The sequence below is a fragment of the Myotis lucifugus genome, unplaced genomic scaffold (assembly GCF_000147115.1).
Source record: "Myotis lucifugus unplaced genomic scaffold, Myoluc2.0 scaffold_1, whole genome shotgun sequence".
Classification (NCBI taxonomy): Eukaryota; Metazoa; Chordata; class Mammalia; order Chiroptera; family Vespertilionidae; genus Myotis; species Myotis lucifugus.
The window spans coordinates 14,677,633-14,694,816 of record NW_005871049.1 but is presented as its reverse complement, the minus strand read 5'-3'; the positions used below and the strand labels follow the sequence as shown (position 1 = coordinate 14,694,816).

The 17,184-nt window shown below is 39.3% G+C and overlaps 1 protein-coding gene across 5 annotated transcripts in view; it reads right to left on the bottom strand.

Moving 5' to 3' along the window:
* The window catches only part of GAB1 (GRB2 associated binding protein 1), a 118,000-nt gene that overhangs the window by 36,752 nt on the left and 64,064 nt on the right, over positions 1-17,184 (bottom strand). The window contains exon 1 of one of the 5 annotated variants that reach the window (XM_023754701.1): positions 2,033-2,156. The exons of the other annotated variants lie outside the window; for them this stretch is intronic. The gene's annotated coding sequence lies outside the window, so the exon portion shown is untranslated. Of the gene's footprint in view, positions 1-2,032; positions 2,157-17,184 lie in introns of those variants that run through there. 5 annotated transcript variants of the gene reach the window in all.

Here is a 17,184-nt window from a genome sequence, read left to right as displayed (position 1 = left end):
CTTCTTTTTTGCCTCTGGCCCTGACACCGGCTCCCCCTCAGCACATAATCCAGCCCCTGGATTCAGCTCAACCTCCTCGGGGCACCGTTCCTGGGCGGCCCCTCCAAGCTCTTCATTTCTGCCTTGTTCCTGGTTTACGGAGTTTGACACCCCTAAAAAGAGGACTGGATCCACGTCTCTTCACCTTTCATCTTTCTTTTCCCCCTCGCCTAGTCCCCAGTAGGTACTCAGTCTGCTGAACATGCCAACCAAAGAGGCGAGGATAGAGTTCTCACACTACCCAGGCTTTATGGGGTATTGACACGACTGCCACCAGCCCAGCCGGTTTGCAACTGAGCTGACAAGAATTGTCAGGCAAGGCGGAGGGGTACAAACCATAAATTAATAATAATAATAATAATAAACCTCTACAGATATGAAGGGTATTTTTAAACTTCACTAAAGAAAACATTTCTTTTAAATACTTTCTGCATTTAAGCAAATTGTATTTAAGCAAATTGTATATATTAAATTTGAAAATAGACTTGTCACATTGAATCGAGGTCTTAAGATAGGTTTATCACACACCCTGTAGAGAATGGATATGTACATACATATCGGCAAGGAAGTACAGATGGAGTCCTATCCTCCCTACCCAGAGGTTCCCTAGTGGTAAAAATAAATAAATAAACAACCAAACAAATAAATAAATAAACGAACGAATAAATAAATTCAATCTGCATTAGTCTCAAGCCATTATCTGCAATAATGTTAACATATTCACAAAATGTGCCTAGCTTGCCTAAATGGCAAATGGGCTCAGTCATAAAGAAAACTTGGTAACTGCTACATACTTGTTTTCTGAGTTCTCTGTGGTATAACTGATGGAGAACATGCCTGGTGTATCGCTAGCCAAGGCCCCTTAATATCTTCCCTGTACCTTTACTGTTAGAACTAATTACTGAGAAAATAGCGAGTATATGGGTGGGTAAAAGAGAAGAGATCAGGGTGATCCGGTGATTCCCAACCCTAACTGAACATAACAAATATCTGGAGAACTTGAAAAAAAAATTGATGCCCAGGGCCTCACCTGGGGGCTCAAGCCCTGACCCCAGGCATAGGTAGTTTTAAATGCTGAACAGGTAATTCTAATGTGCCACCAAGACTGAGAACCACCATCCAATCAATAGACAGAATTAGACTGCTCCTTAAAATAGAATTTTAAAAAATAGATCAGATGTCCTTTTCAGCACATATCTAATTCCTTATCTTCTCTTGCCTTCAGCTCTTCCCAATGTGGTTTATATCCCCATCCCTGTTTTTGTTCACAATATTCATCCCATTAGCGAATGTTTAAACTCCTTTCTACTATTGGGAACCTCATCCAGTCTTCAATATTCTGTCCAAACCTTCTCTTTTCCTCGCCACACCTTCCCTCTGGGCTCCTGGCAACCCACCAGCTACTGCCCTGAAATGCCTCTTGCATTGCTACGGAACAGTTTGGAGCCATCTGTTATTTTTACTAAATACATTTACCAAAGTTCCAAACGCTTGTGAATTATTTTCCCAACTAGACTTCAAGTTCCTTGAAAGTCGAGACCATTCCTTACATTTTTTTTTTTTTTTTGTATCTGTGACAGCGCTTCACACAGTGTGAAGCCCTTAAAGCCAGGGTGGAATGCTTTTAAAGTTTTCTGTTCATCCGAATGATCATGGGAAGCCAGTGATCTTACATGAAAGGATCTCAGGGAAAAGAAAGTGAAGTCTAGAGTTGTTATTAGGGTAAAGTTCAAACTCCTTTCACAGGATGGCATACAAGGTTCTCAGAACCATACTTACCTGCCTCACGTTTCCCATCTCTCACCTCCACTGCAGCAAGCACCCACATGGTTTGCTCCTTTCTCCATGGCTTTATATTTTGTTGTTTTATTTTGAATCTAACCCATCCTCTCTCTCATCCAATGAGCTCCTACTCACTCTTTAAGACCTAGCTCAAGGACTCATCTTTGAAGCATCCCCCCTTAACTGCCCCCCTCCAAGTTACGGCACCTACCTGCTGCTACTCCTCTGAGCTCTCAGCACACAGGTTCCCAGTAGCTTGTTAACAATCTATTCCCTTACGCACTTCAGAAAGAACTCTGATGACTACTACACGTAGGTCTTCAGTTGCCAAACCCTATATAGTGGAGTTTGAGCTGATAATCTGAAGGAGAACAGCATTTTCTACATTCTTGAGCCAACAGCCCTTCCATTATGAAACATCAGCACTGTAATCTTAATAACCCTACATTATCCCAGAGAACTGGGGGGAAAAGGACAGTGGGACTTTCTTATTTTGAAATCTCTTAAACGGTATTTCACAACTGATATTTCAGGAAAGAAGATCATTACTGTGAATTCTTTGGTAGAATTCAAATGTATGTGTCATCTCAGAAATTTGAAGAATGTTAGGGTTGAAGATATTATGTTTCTTTATACTTGTTTTCTGAGTTCTCTCTGGTGTTACTGATGGAGCTCATGCCTGGTGTAACACTTGCCAAGGCCCCTTAATCTCTCCCCTATATCTTTACTGGAAGAGCTAATCACTAAAGAAATAGCCAATATCTCTGTGGGCAAAGAGAGGTCAGGGTGGTCCAGTGATTTTCAACCCTAACTGTATATCTGGAGACTTTTTAAGAAAAGATGCCAAGGGACTCACCTGAGATCCACTATAAGCCTAGTCTGGGGGTTTAGCCTTGGCCAAGGCATAGGTAGTTTTAAATGCTCAATAGGTAATTCTAAGGTGTCACCAAGACTGAGAACAACTATCCAATCAATAGACAAAATTAGATTGCTAGATGAAAATGCTATTTTTTAGTAAGACAGATTTTAATGTAAATTCCATCAGCAGGGTAAGCTTAAATTTAAATAAATTATGAGACATCTATATATCGATACAAAAACCTTTAAAAACCAAAACTAATCTATATATATGACAAATGCCCACAAGATAATTATTGAATAAGAAAAAAAGCATGTTGCGGAATTGTGCGTGTATGATTTCCTCTGTCTGAGTGATTGTGTTTTTGTATACACACAACAAACACAAACTATGCTTAGAGGACACGTTTGGAAGGAGACATACCAGGAATGTTAACTGTGGTAATTCCAGGAACAGGAATGGTAGGTCAGACGTTTCATATTTTTATTATACATATAAAATATATATAATATTATATAGTAAATATATATAAAATATATATATTTTATAGTCTGAGTTTTCAAGAACTTCCATTTATTGCTCTTGTAATTTTTTTTTAAAAAACCACATGTTTAAAAGCTTACTAATATACCTAGACTTGGTGGATGTGGCTCAGGGGTTAGAGCACTGGCCCTGCACCAAGGGGAAAGGATTTGGTTCCATTCCCAGTGAAGCTCAGGTACATAGGTTGCAGGTTTAATCCCAGCCCAGGTCGGATTTTGGAGTGCATGTGGGAGGCAACCAATCGCTGTGCCGCTCACACTGATTTCTCTCTCTCTCTCCCTCTCTCTCTCCCTCTCCCTCTCCCCCTCCCTCTCCTTCCCTCCCTTCCACTCTCTAAAAATCAATGGGAAAAAATCCTCCAGTGAGGATTCACAAAAACAAAAGCGCTTGCCTAGAAATGCTCTAAAAAAGAAAGTGTTTTTTTTTAATCTAGAAATGATGTACACAAAACAAAAACGTTCATACTCTGCAACTAATGAATGAATTTAACCTTTCTTTTAAATATAGAATTCCAGGATACATCTGGAAGGAGTCTCAGTCAGGAAATAGCTTAGACAAATAAAGTAGAATGACTTTGTTTTTAAAGACTTGAAATTTTGGGGGTTAAAAAAAAAGGAAAGTTGGGAACACTTAAAATAGAGGAACAAATTTCTCCTCTTCTTCCCATAAAGTCTGGTGGTTATACTATACATACTATTTTAATTTTCTTTACAAAGCATGTCAGTAAATGGTAACATACTTAGCTATTTAAATATCTAAAATAAGCACTTTGGGAATTACCTATTAAAAATATTACATTTCCATAATAATACTATCAGGGTAAATACTATAAAGAAAAACAAATTAACCATGCAGCAGGGACAAAAGAAAACCATTTGCTTTAAAACACTTGAGTTGTTTTCCAGGAAGCACCATCTTTTCTCATAGAGCAAAATAAGGAAAAAACAGGCTCGGTGGAAGTTTCCACTCCACCGGCTCTATCATTATGATCATCTGTTCCAAACACACACACAAGCCTAAAATTTCCTGTTTTCAAACGATTGTCACCATTTTCTAGCCTAGTGTTATCTGTGCTAACTTTAGCTTCGTAATATAAACAAAAGAATACACCAAAAATAATGCAGAACAATGCCTAGATGGAAGCTAACAACTGATTCACAGACCTTTTCAATAGGAGTTTACATACATGGGCCCGGACAAAAACAAATTAGCGGCACCTGAAACGATTTCATTAACAGCAAAACTAACCAAAACATCAAATTCAACAGAAATGTCATCGCAGCTGGGGGAAAACATGTGGGAATTTTAAATGATGATTTAATAGTGCATATAATTTACTTGTTGAAATCATTGCTAAACTGATGCCCTCCCCAAAGCTCCGTCCGCCTGAGTCCTGCAGAACCCAAACAAAAAAGTAATGACAAGCACTCCTTAGCATTTAGTATATACAAAGTACATAGTTCTTACACCTTTTCTGGGTCATAGAACTGCTTTGAAAATCTGATAAAAGCAATGAAACTTTTTCTTGGAAAAAAGGCACGGTTTTGAAATTGTACGCTGTTTCAGGGGATCACAGGACTCCTACAGCACACGGTAAGAACAGTTGAAACAAGACTATACTTAATACTTCTTTCTGCAAAGAACAATGTGGTTGGAGACCTTGGACCCCCAACCAGGGAAATTTAGTTACTAAATGCCCATAGGAAAGTAGGTCGCTCTCAGAGCATTATGGGGCACGTATACGTTTACTTGTAAATACTACTTCATATCTCACCAAAATTACCAACTGTCAGGGCTATGGAGACACTCTCTTAACTCCAGGTTGTTAAGTGTGTTCACCCTGCCCAGGACGAGGCTGCAGGGAGGCAGGAGCCGGCTTGCACTGTCCTGTGTGACTGGGAACGGAGACCTCTGGTGATGCACAGCTGAGGCTGTACTGGGAAGAAAGACCACCTGCCTTGTGTTTCATCTGATATCACCCTTTCCTTCCTACCACGTGCAGGTAGTTAAAAGTCAGTGAGCTCACATTAGGGTGTGGCCAGAGGAAAATGGAGTCAGGGGGTCCACTCTATCTTTTGGAATCGGAGTCAGCTTGCCTCTGGCCTAGAGAAAAGGAGAGTTAGAGTCACATGCAATCTGGCCAGTTAAGAGATCGGGAGCCACTGCTAGTGATAGACAAGTATGTACCTGGCTCTACCTTCTGTATATCTCCCTAAGAACCTGTGGAAGCAGAGGTAGCATAAATGTCCAGGCAGACTCCCACCCATCTAGAGGTAAACAGTACAAGTACAATAAAGGGCTGTGAGCATTACTAAGAGAATTCTTATGCAGGCCCGGGTCATTGAGCCATTAATTCCACTTCTAGGAATCCCACCTAAGGAAATAATGCAAAATGCAGCTAAACACGTAGGCTTCAACATACTCAACTCAGTGTGTATACTAGTAAATATGTGACACAATCTAAACATTCGACAGTAGGTAGGCGGTGCAACCACCCCAGTTTTCCCAGTTGTCCTGATTTAGCACTGAGAGTTCCCCACCATGAGAAACCCCTTAGTCCTGGGCAGACCAGGACTGAGTAAATAAATTATAATACATCTCCACAAGGGAGTCTTACTTACAGTCATTAAAATTACACTTTTTTTTTTAATCCTCACCCAAGGATATTTTTCCATTGATTTTTAGAGAGAGTGGAAGAGAGAGGGAAAGACAGAAATATCAATGTGACAGAAACACATTGATTGGTTGCCTCCTGCAAGACGGGGAGGAGCCTGCAACTGAGGTATGTTCCCTTGATCAGAATCAAACCTGGGACCCTTCAGTCTGCAGGCTGACACTATCCACTGAGCCAAACCGGCTAGGGCAAAAAACACACAATTGAATGGTATTTAAAAAATATCCCTCTTTCCCGTAGGTCTCCATGGTTTGCAAAATTTCCAAAATACTGAGATCTTGGCAATGAACTAATCTTCCATTTGGAGTTAAATGGAATCTGATGTGGAGGAATACTGGCTATACCTTCTTTTCTATCTTTTCTGGCTCTCCTGTCCGCTGTGCCAGATAGAGCTGACTGCTCAGGTATCCACAACACGTTGTGCACACCTCCATCAAGGTATTCTCCTCCTGTATGTCAATCAATCCTTCGTATAGTTGCTTTCCTCCCCGAGACCCTGTCTTATTCCATTTTTGGTGCTGAGTATAGTGTAGAGCCTGCAAAAGAACTTGGCTGCTTAAAAGGCATGTGTATTATTTGAATAAATGAACAAATTAATGACTCCTGGTGACCCTGATGATGTGGTCTCTGTTCTTCACTAACTTAGTATTTAATACTATAAATGGATGATACACCAAACTAATAGTGGAGCTTCTTACTGCTGTAAGAATTCAGCCATAAACCCTGCCAAATCTCCAACTCCACAAGGCTCAGTCAACAAAAAGTGAAACTTAAGGATCAAGTCAATATGATACCATGCCGATCTCTATATATAAAAGCCTAAGCGACCATCTGGCCAGTAGCTATGATGTGCAATGACCACCTGGGGCAGACGCTCAACACACAGGCATGGAAACATGGAACAGACTGATGAATCTCAGGGGGAAGTGGGGAGGGCGGGAAGAGATTAACCAAATATCTTATATGCATACTAGAGGCCTGGTGCATGAATTCCTGCACTGGTGGGGTCCCTCGGCCTGGCCTGCAGGGATCGAGCCTCTAGTTTGCTAATATTAGGAACCTACAACTTCAGACAGTACCTATAGTACTATGAGAATGTCTACATATTTTAGTTATATAACATTATGTTAGCATATTTATTTATATATACATAGTGATATATTCTCTGTATGTATATATAGATTCTGAGACAGATATATATTCCACATTGTTTTGTGTGTGTGTATGTGTAAGGACACTCCAGTCTCTGAGGGTAGAATGTAATACCATTGGAGAGAATAAGGGCAAATGCCATGTGTTATGAACTATGGTATCAGCGTAAATGTTTAACTAAAGAACAAGGTGTGAGAAGTTTACTTAAACATTGTTGTTTTAAGTGATAGGAAACGGATATCATATCTCAAATTAAAGTCACACAATTTTCTAGCACAGATGCAAATTCCAATTCTAATTGCAGTTTGAAAGCAGTACTGTCCAACAGAACATTCTCGATGATGAAAGTGGCTGTGCTGATCATCACAGTAACCACTAGCCACATGTGGCTATAGAGAACTTGAAAAGTGGCTGGAATCAATTGTCTAATTTAATTTAATTTTGTCATGTGTGGCTAGAGCTATCATCTGAACAGTACAGTTTTAAAGGCCACTTATTTGAATTGAGGGAAAAGCAATACTAATCCCTGAAGAACTGTAGTTCTAAATGACAATAAAACAAAATAAAATTAATGTTTAAATTCTGTAGTGCTACTATAAGCTGATGTGTCTGAGATGCTAACAATTACGTGAACCTATTTCCTCATTTACTGTGTTCCACAAACTTACTTTGCCCCCAAAATACATGTCACATGGGTTGTTGTTGTTATTATTATTTTTTTGGGGGGAAAAAACATGCTTGCTTAAATAGATTTAAAAAACACACACATAACACTAATAACAATCTGGATTTTTTAAAATAAAAATTTATCGCCCTGACTGGTTTGGCTCAGTGGATAGAGCATCGGCCTGCGGACTGAAAGGTCCCAGGTTCGATTCCAGTCAAGGGCATGTACCTTGGTGGTGGGCACATACCCAGTGGGGGCTGTGCAGGAGGCAGCTGATTGATGTTTCTAACTTTCTATCCCTCTCCCTTCCTCTCTGTAAAAAAATCAATAAAATATATATTTTTTTAAATTTATCTTTCATAAAACCCACAAACTTCTAAACTCTATTTGTTGTTCAGTTATCTAATCCAAAAGAATTCTAGGGTAGAAATAGTGTTTTAAGTTTCCGGCAAAACATATAAAGACATTCTCATCTTATCCTCTAAGTTTCTTATTGAACATTCACGATTTACAATAAAGTAAAACAACGATACGTGGAAATCTGGGTCACATTTCAAAAACAACACTTACACATTAGGAACTAAAGGAAAAGCACTGAAGTGCTACAAAAAGAAATTTCAAATTTCCATAAGTACATTTCCATAATTACATAATTATAGGCAATAAGCCAAAATAATGCCTAAGTACAGTAATTTTCTTCTCAACATAAAACTCAGTCTAAAGCTTCTAGAACAAAAGATATGTGGCAATAAAAGGTTTCCTTAAAAAAAACAAAAACATACTTCCAATGAGATAAATTATGCATTCTGAAGTCACTTGACTACAGAACACATCAAGTTCAAGATGCAAGGAAGAACCTCATCCAAAGAGAACTGAGTACACAGCTGAACCTGATACAAAAATTACTCCGCCGATATGACATCAAGAAGATCTCCGATGTGAATAGGGAAGCCTTAGCTCAAGCACTGCTGCTAATGACCTCCCGACCCCTCCATGCAATACATGATTCTTGGGGGGGAAATGCTTTTTCATCCATGTAATATACAGATACTAATCTCATCCTCCAAGAAAAGCTGTTGTCCATTTACCTCTTTTTGTTCTCAGCACATGGAGTGCTATCTTGCCCATTCTATGGTGTGTCTGCCCTAACCTGAGGCCAACTTTCCACCTCCCTCTATGGCACCCAAGCCTCATAACCTATGACCCACAGGAAGCAGATACAATGGACTAAAGATAACAGCGACTGTAAGGACTTGTGTATGCATAATTTAATGCTTGGGGACTAGGAGATTAGGGTTGCGGGGATGGGGAGAGAAAATGACTATTTCTGCCAGAGGAATAACAGTGCCATTTGGCAGAAACCAACTCATCTTGAACTCCAAACAACACTGTTATCCACGTCATGCCATCCATAAAGGCTAAAAGGACTATGTACAGGATGTAGGATAACACATATGTAGATACACATGCAGTTGACACTGATCACTTACACACTTATCTGCGTTACTCAGGCTAGAAACCCTGTGAGACAATCAGTCATTCAGGGTGCTGGCCTCTGAGGTAACAGACAACTGACTGTGTCTGACTTGCCGACTTGGACATTCACTAAAGTCTGTGAAAGCTAAAAATAACCACACAAACATGTTTACGGCACTTTAAAAATACAGGATCCACACTGTCTTCTAAATATAAACCGTGAGTTCGGAGGACAGGGATTGGCTTTGGGTTTTTCGGAAGCGTCATCAGGACATCCCACACTTCACCTCAGAAATCCACATTTCAGTGTTTTACTTTAAATACACAGTTGGTGGTTTTTAACTACAGTGAGGAAGGGGTGGATTTGGAATGGGGAAGGCGAGCAGGAAAGGAACAGATGGTACCCTTCCCCCATTTAATAAGAGGGCTTCCAGAATACCGCAAACCCCTAACTCTTTGTGGTGGGACCAGACCTTCCTCAAAGTCTGAAAGGGGATATCCTGTCTGTGTTTTCCACTCCACACATCCACTTCCCAGGGTAGCTGTCCCTTTCCCTTTCCTCACTCTCAAACCTGTAGACACTGCTGCAACAGATAACTGTAGACAGGAAGTCAAGTGGGACATGTACATAGATGTAACTTCCCCACATCCCAACTGCTACATGAGTGTATGCATTTTGAAAACAATAATTCTAATTGTTATCCTGTTCCTGAAGAGTGAGATAAATCTAAATCAAACAAGGGAAAACTTTCCAACTAAAAACTATAATGCTCATATCAATTGGAACTCTTGGGGCACTTGTACTAAGACCATTAAGAATTCAAGTGAGTATTTTATTAGCATTGAAAAAAATGTCTATGTTGTCTCTTGTAAGTATGTACAATTATTATTATGTTTTTAAGTTTTCTTGATTCACAGAGAGGGAAGGAGAGAGAGAGAAAAACATCGGTTGCCTCCCCCATGCACCCTGCAACTTGGGTGTGTGCCCTGACTGGGAATCAAACCCACAACCTTACGGTGCATGGGATGATGCTCTAACCAACTGAGCCACATCAGTCAGGGAAAATTGACTTTGGGATAGGACTGGTTTAAATTTTACCCTCTGCCTTTAATTCTAAATCTTGACCATTTGGCAGCTGTTAAAAACATAACAGAAAGGCCCTGGCCAGTTTGGCTCAGTGGATGGAGTGCCAGCCTGTGGACTGAAGGGTTCTGGGTCAAGGGAACATGCCGGAGTTGCGGGCTCGATCCCCACTGGGGGGTGTGCAGGAGGCAGCCGATTGGTGAGTCTCTCTCATCATTGATGTTTCTGTCTCTCTCTCCCTTCCTTTCTGAAATCAATAAAAATCTATAATAATAAAAGCATAATATGCAAATCGACTGAACGGCCGAACAACAGAATGACTGCCAGGACGTCTTTCTGGACGACCTTTCGGACAAAGCCCGGGCTGCAAGGGCCGAGGCAACTAGGGCTGCAGAGGCCTACTCTTGCACGAATTTCATGCATAGGGCCTCTAGTAACTAACTAACTAAATAAACAAACAAACATAACAGAAAGAAACCTGCAGCAACAGATTTACCCCTATAGTTGTATGTCATAAACATCAAAAGTCTGTGCCTCTTAATTTATAGTATTGTGATAAAATCTGTATTTCTGGAGGTTATTCAATATATCCAAGTGAAGTATTCTCCAGAATAAAATCATGTAAGTCTTATGGGCATTTTCTTAACAAATTTATTTTTTAATAAACTACTAAGAGCAAATTCAAATGAAAAATTATGGAAAAATTATATATAATCCCACTACCATAAAGAATAGTTTTTAATATCTTCATCTAATTTTAATTCATACACATATATACTTTTAAATGTATCTTTGGTTTCACGAGCCACACTTCTAACTTTCTGAGACTTAAAATTCTCAGATTTAAAATTTTAATTCATTAATATTTCACAGTGTGACTTTTTCTAAGTATTGTTTATCATGCTAAAATTATACAAATAAAGATGAAGACCTCACTTTTATGTTTTCTGAAACCCAATTAAGAAGGTACATTTGGCCCTGGCTGGTTTGGCTCAGTGGATGGATGGAGCGTTGGCCTGCGGACCGAAGGCTCCCAGGCTCGATTCCAGTCAGGGGCATGTACCTTGGTTGTGGGCACATCCCCAGTGGGAGGTGTGCAGGAGGCAGCTGATCGATGTTTCTCTCTCATCGATGTTTCTAACTCTCTATCCCTCTCCCTTCCTCTCTGTAAAAAATCAATAAAATATATTTTTAAAAAAAGAAGGTACATTTGAAGATTGTAAAAACACAAGACATTTATTCACCATGGGATTTCTTACATAGCACAGTATCCCAGATATATTCTAGCAATTAAAATGTTTAATTAACTCAAAGGCTGTCCTGTGTATGCAGTTGATGCTCTAAGCAAATAATGACTGAAGCAAGTACAGCAGTCTCCACCTTGTCCGCGGTCTTACTTGCCATGGTTTCAGTTACCCATAGTCAACTATGGTCTGAAAAATATTAAATGGAAAATTCCAGAAATAAACAATTCATACGTTTTAAATTGCATGCTTTTCTGAGTAGTGTGATGAAATCTTGAACCATCCTACTCTGTCCTGCCTAGGATGTGAGTCATCCCTTTGTCCAGAGTCTCCATGCTGTATCTGTCTCCTCCCGTTAGTCACTTACTAACTGTCTTGGTCATCAGATGGTATCACAATGCCTATACTCAAATAACCCTACCTTACTTAATAATGTCCCCTCAACACAAAAGAGATGCTGGCAATTCTGATATGCCAGAGATAAGCCATGAAGTACTTCCTTTAAGTGAAAAGATATGTATGTATATAAAAAAGCATGGAACATATCCCCTAAAGATAAGGGGAACTACTGTGTATATAATCCTCTCAACAGAAATACTTGTTTAACAATAACTGTAATCTAACACTACATAAAATAATTTATTAAATCTATAAAGAATTTATTCCAAAAAAAAATCATTTGATATTCCAACTTATGTTAGGCATTGTAACCTGAAGACATTCTTAGAATAAATATCTCTACTTTTTGGCCACTTAAGTATTTATGCCTTCAAAATTAAAATATTAGGCAATCTATTGATAGATTATCTACAATGAACACATGATGGTTTGTTCCAAAAATAAAGAGAAAGTTGAAGAGAAACAAAATAACTCAAGTTAAAATTTGACTATGCTTTTAAAAAGAAATAAAAACAAAAGCACCACTTTGTTGAATAACTGACCATGAAAAGGCAAAGCAATGAGATATTCATAGAATAAGATCATATAACCCTAGGCTGACTGAGATAAATGACTTTTTGGTAACTAGATCCAATTCTTGGTGTAGCACAAAGACAATAAAAATCACATCTTTAGAGACTTCTGGACAAGATGGAAGAGTAAGGAAACACTGTACTCGCCTCCTTTGAGAATCACCTGAAAGACTAGCTGAACAGAACTCTAATAACTAAGGATATAAAGAAGAAGCCACATAGAGACTATTAGGAGAGGTGGAGACTGAAAACAGGCTGGTTCCACACACGTGTGTGGTAAAGAATCAGAAGGGATGTCTCAGCTGCAGAGAAGTGAGAGATCCCAGCTGAGAAGCTAGCGATCCCAGCTCCACATTGGGCTCCCCAGGCATCCCTCTTAAAGGGCCCATGTATCGCTGACAGATTCACTTGCTCTGAGCTCCAGCACTGAGCAACTGCTGCTAAGCACCAGGGACATATGGGGAAGAACTGAACTGTCTGGCTTCAGGTGGTGGGCACCACATCTGAGTCTCCATCAAACTTGCCCCACCTTGGTGATTCCCTGAGAACTAGTCCCACCCAACTTGTGCACAGGCCCTAACCTCTTTCAGCAGCTATTACAAGTGGCTGACCATGGCGTACCCTGTGGTCTTCCCTAAGATCTCTGAACAAGCAGCAGCTGGCCTCAGGGTGCCCTGTAGTTCTCGCAAAGCAGCTCCAAGCCCAGCAATAGTAGCAGCCAACCTTGGTTTGTAGTATAGCCACTCCCAGGCACACTGAAGCCCAGCATAGGCAGCTACCCACCACAGATTCACTGTAGCTCCCACTAGGTGGCCTGGGTAGGGCACAAACAGTGGCTGCCCTGGGCCTACAAAAGAGTCCCTCCAAGAAGAGGCCCCAGAATCAACACACCTGGTGACCGGTTTCAGACCATATCAGAGCACCACCCAATGAGTTTCACCAAAGGGCGGAGTAAGCAGGCAAGAGACCTGCTACGTGAATCCCAATCTGTGGGGTCAGCCCACACACAACTCATCCGTTGTAGTCATGACCAATCCTCAAAGCCAGCCAGCCTGAGAGTTAATTCCACTCACAGACATGCCAACAGCAATCAAGGCTCAACTATGACTGAAGGGCACACCCCTGGAGTGCCTGGCTCAGGTGGCCAGGAGACTGCACTATTAGGTCCCACAGGACAGCTACTATATATGGTAAGGCCACCCTGCCAAGTCTGGGAGATGTAGCAGATCTATCTAATAGACAGAAACAAATACAGAGAGGCTGCCAAAATTAGGAGACAAAGAAACATGTCCCAAATGAAAACAAAACAAAACAAATTTAAAAAACAGAACAAAACTCCAGAAAAAGAACTAAACAAAATGGAAATAATCAATTTAACAGATACAGAGTTCAAAACATTGATTCTAAGAATGCTCAATGAACTTGGGGGAAGAATAGATGAACTCAGTGAAAACTTTAACAAAGACATAGAAAACATAAAAATAGAGATAGAAAACATAAAAAAGAACCAGTTAGAAATGAAGAATACAGTAACCAAAATGAAGACTACATTAAAGGGAATGAACAGTATAATAGATAAAGCAGAGGATTAAATCAGTGATTTGGAAGATAAGGTAGTAGAAATCACTGAATCAGGACATAAATAAAATAAAATAAATAGGATAGTTTAAGGGACCTCTGGGACAACATCAAACATACCAACATTGGCATCATAAGGGTATCAAAGGGAGAAGAAAGAGGGAGTAAGGATTGAAAACGTATTTGAAAAATAATGATGAAAAACTTCCCTTACCTGATGAAAGAAATAGATATACAAGTCCAGGAAGCCAGAGTCTCAAACAAGATGAACCCAAGGAGGACCATACCAAGACATGTCATAATTAAAATACCAAGGGTTAAAGACAAACCAGTATTACAAGACATGTTAAACTTTAACAGTTAAAGGAATGAAGGAGAAAAAGGAGGAAGAGGAAGAGGAGGAAAAAAACAGTAACAACAGAACTATAATAGCAATAACTAGATAACTATCAATAATTACTTTAAATGTAAATGAACTAAATGCTTTATATAAGACACAGAGTGGCTAAATGAATAAGAAAACAAAACCTCAGTGTCCATCAATGGATGACTGAATAAAGAAAATGTGGTAAATACATACAATGAAATACAACTCAGCCTTAAAAAAAGAATGATTATTTTACCATTTGCAACATGGATGAACCTAGAGGATATTATGCCAAGAGAAATAAGTCAGACAGAGACAAATACCATACAATTTCATTTTTGGAACCTAAAGAACAAAAAAACAAACAAAAGAGAAACAAACTCATAGATACAAAGAATAAACTGATGGTTGCCAGGTGGGAGGGTGGTTGGGGGACTAGATGAAAAAGGTAAAGGGATTAAGAAGAACAAATTGACAGTTACAAAATAGTCACAAGAATATAAAGTACTTGCCCTAACTGGTTTGGCTCAGTAGATAGAGCGTCAGCCTGCGTACTGAAGGGTCCCAGGTTCGATTCCAGTCAAGGGCATGTACCTTGGTTGTGGGAACATCCCCAATAGAAGGTGTGCAGGAGGCAGCTGATCGAAGTTTCTCTCTCATCGATGTTTCTAACTCTCTATCCCTCTCCCTTCCTCTCTGTAAAAAAATCAATAAAATATATTTTAAAAAAAGAATATAAAGTTCAGCATAGAGAATATATTTGATGATATTGTAATAACTATGTATGGTATCAGGGGGTACTAGACTTATTGGGGGGATCACTTCATAAGTTACATAAATGTCTAACCACTATGCTGTACACATGAAAGTGATGTAATATGAAATGTCAACTATAATTGAAAAATGAAGAAAAAAATTAAAACAAAACAAAAAAACACATCTTTAGCTAGCCTCCCAAATTAAGGGAGAGGCTAGTTCACTCACTTCCAATTGAAGTCCCTAAGCCAACCCTATATGGCATTTTAATCTTCATGAGCAGTCTGAAAAGAATAATCAGAAATAAAAACTATCCAGCATTGTAGCATTAAGAATCCCTTCTGGTTCCTTTTAGCCTAGTCTTTCACCAAATGGCTTTAGAGGGCAACTATAACTAATCATTTGTTTATACTCAATTGTTTAGGGTCTTTCTCTTCAAGGCTCTGTTCTCAAAACTTCACACACACAATGCTTGACAAAAAGTAGAGACTCAGCAAGTGGTGACTGAGAGAGTGGAGGAATGACTCAGTCTTGATGCACAGTGTAAGGTGAACCCTATGGGGATCAGCATTACAGTCATCCACAAACAATTACTAAGTAAGTGTTTATTATTAAGTGGTTTGATGGTGGAAACATGCCAGAAAAGCAAAAGAAATATTGTGACAATTAAGTGAAAAATTACCATTAAATCAGTATAAGTGTTTACGCTTTAGATGTAGAAATAAACATACTAAAAACTACGTTAGATGCTATTATACGAACTACAACTAAATAGAAAAACTTTCCCACAAGGTATGCAAAAGGAGCAGCAAACATAAGGCATAAAGTAAATGCATTGATGTGGTTTTCCTTTCATCTCCATTCTTTTGTCTGCCCCCTAGTGGAGTCCTTATAAATATAGAAAACATAAGATAGGCAGGCACTATAAAAATCAGGAAAAACAAATAAAAAGAACAGAACAGAACAGAATACAAAGCACAGAGAGCTAACTTTGGACTTGTATAAAGCAGTCACTCAAGAATAGAAAAGTTAACTTATGAATTCCTATTTAATACTTTTGTCCCAAAGACAAAACTTCGTATCAACTTAGGTTCACCATTTCCTTGTGCACCTTTGGACTTTTAATCATTGCCTTTTAAGGAAAAGTATGCACCTCTAGATTGCATCTAGGTAGTATATGCCTTTCTTAATATTTAAGCAGACAAATAATTTACTGACTGCTAGTAAGCTGACATGGTCTGGCCACTTTATTTTTGATTTTCAGGTGTATGTATAACAAAAACAAAATCATTTCCATGAAGAAGATTCTGGAAATCTATGGATTAATTTCCACAATACTCCAAGTCAAGGAACAGGTAAAGTGAAACGGAGACAGTGGTTCAGTGATGGCAGGCGTGGCTGAGTGACTCCTCTCAGAAGGCATGCTTATCTCCATGGGAATCTTTCTGTCTAGAAAGGGGTGTGGGTTTTGTCTATGATCTCATCATCAGCAACAGCCGACTCTCTAAACCGGCTGCCCATTTTAAACTACAGTTTTGCACCAACATGCACAGTTCTTTAAATATGAAGATGACAGACATGGCTACTGTGACTTATGTAAACAACCAATCACGTGACACCCCTCCCCTTGTGACTGGTGACACACATTTGCAAGACAGTCAGCCAGGGTTATACAAACTACACTACCTGAATAAGACATCAGAAAATTACCCCTGAAGGAGAAATATAAGCATTAGGCATAGTTTCTGGATCTTCAGTGACCCAGTGGTTTCATTTCTTAACTTCTAGGGCAATCAGAATGCATAGTAAGTCATGATTATTGCAAACAAAATGATTTCTAGAGGGGCAATTCTAGATTTTCTCCCATGTTTAAGGACTTAAACATATAAAACTCCTCCTGTATTGGCAGGAATTCTGTTTCCCAGAACTATAAAAATCAAATGACAGAATCCATACCAAAAAAAAAAAAAGTTGAGATGAAAAGAGGGTCTA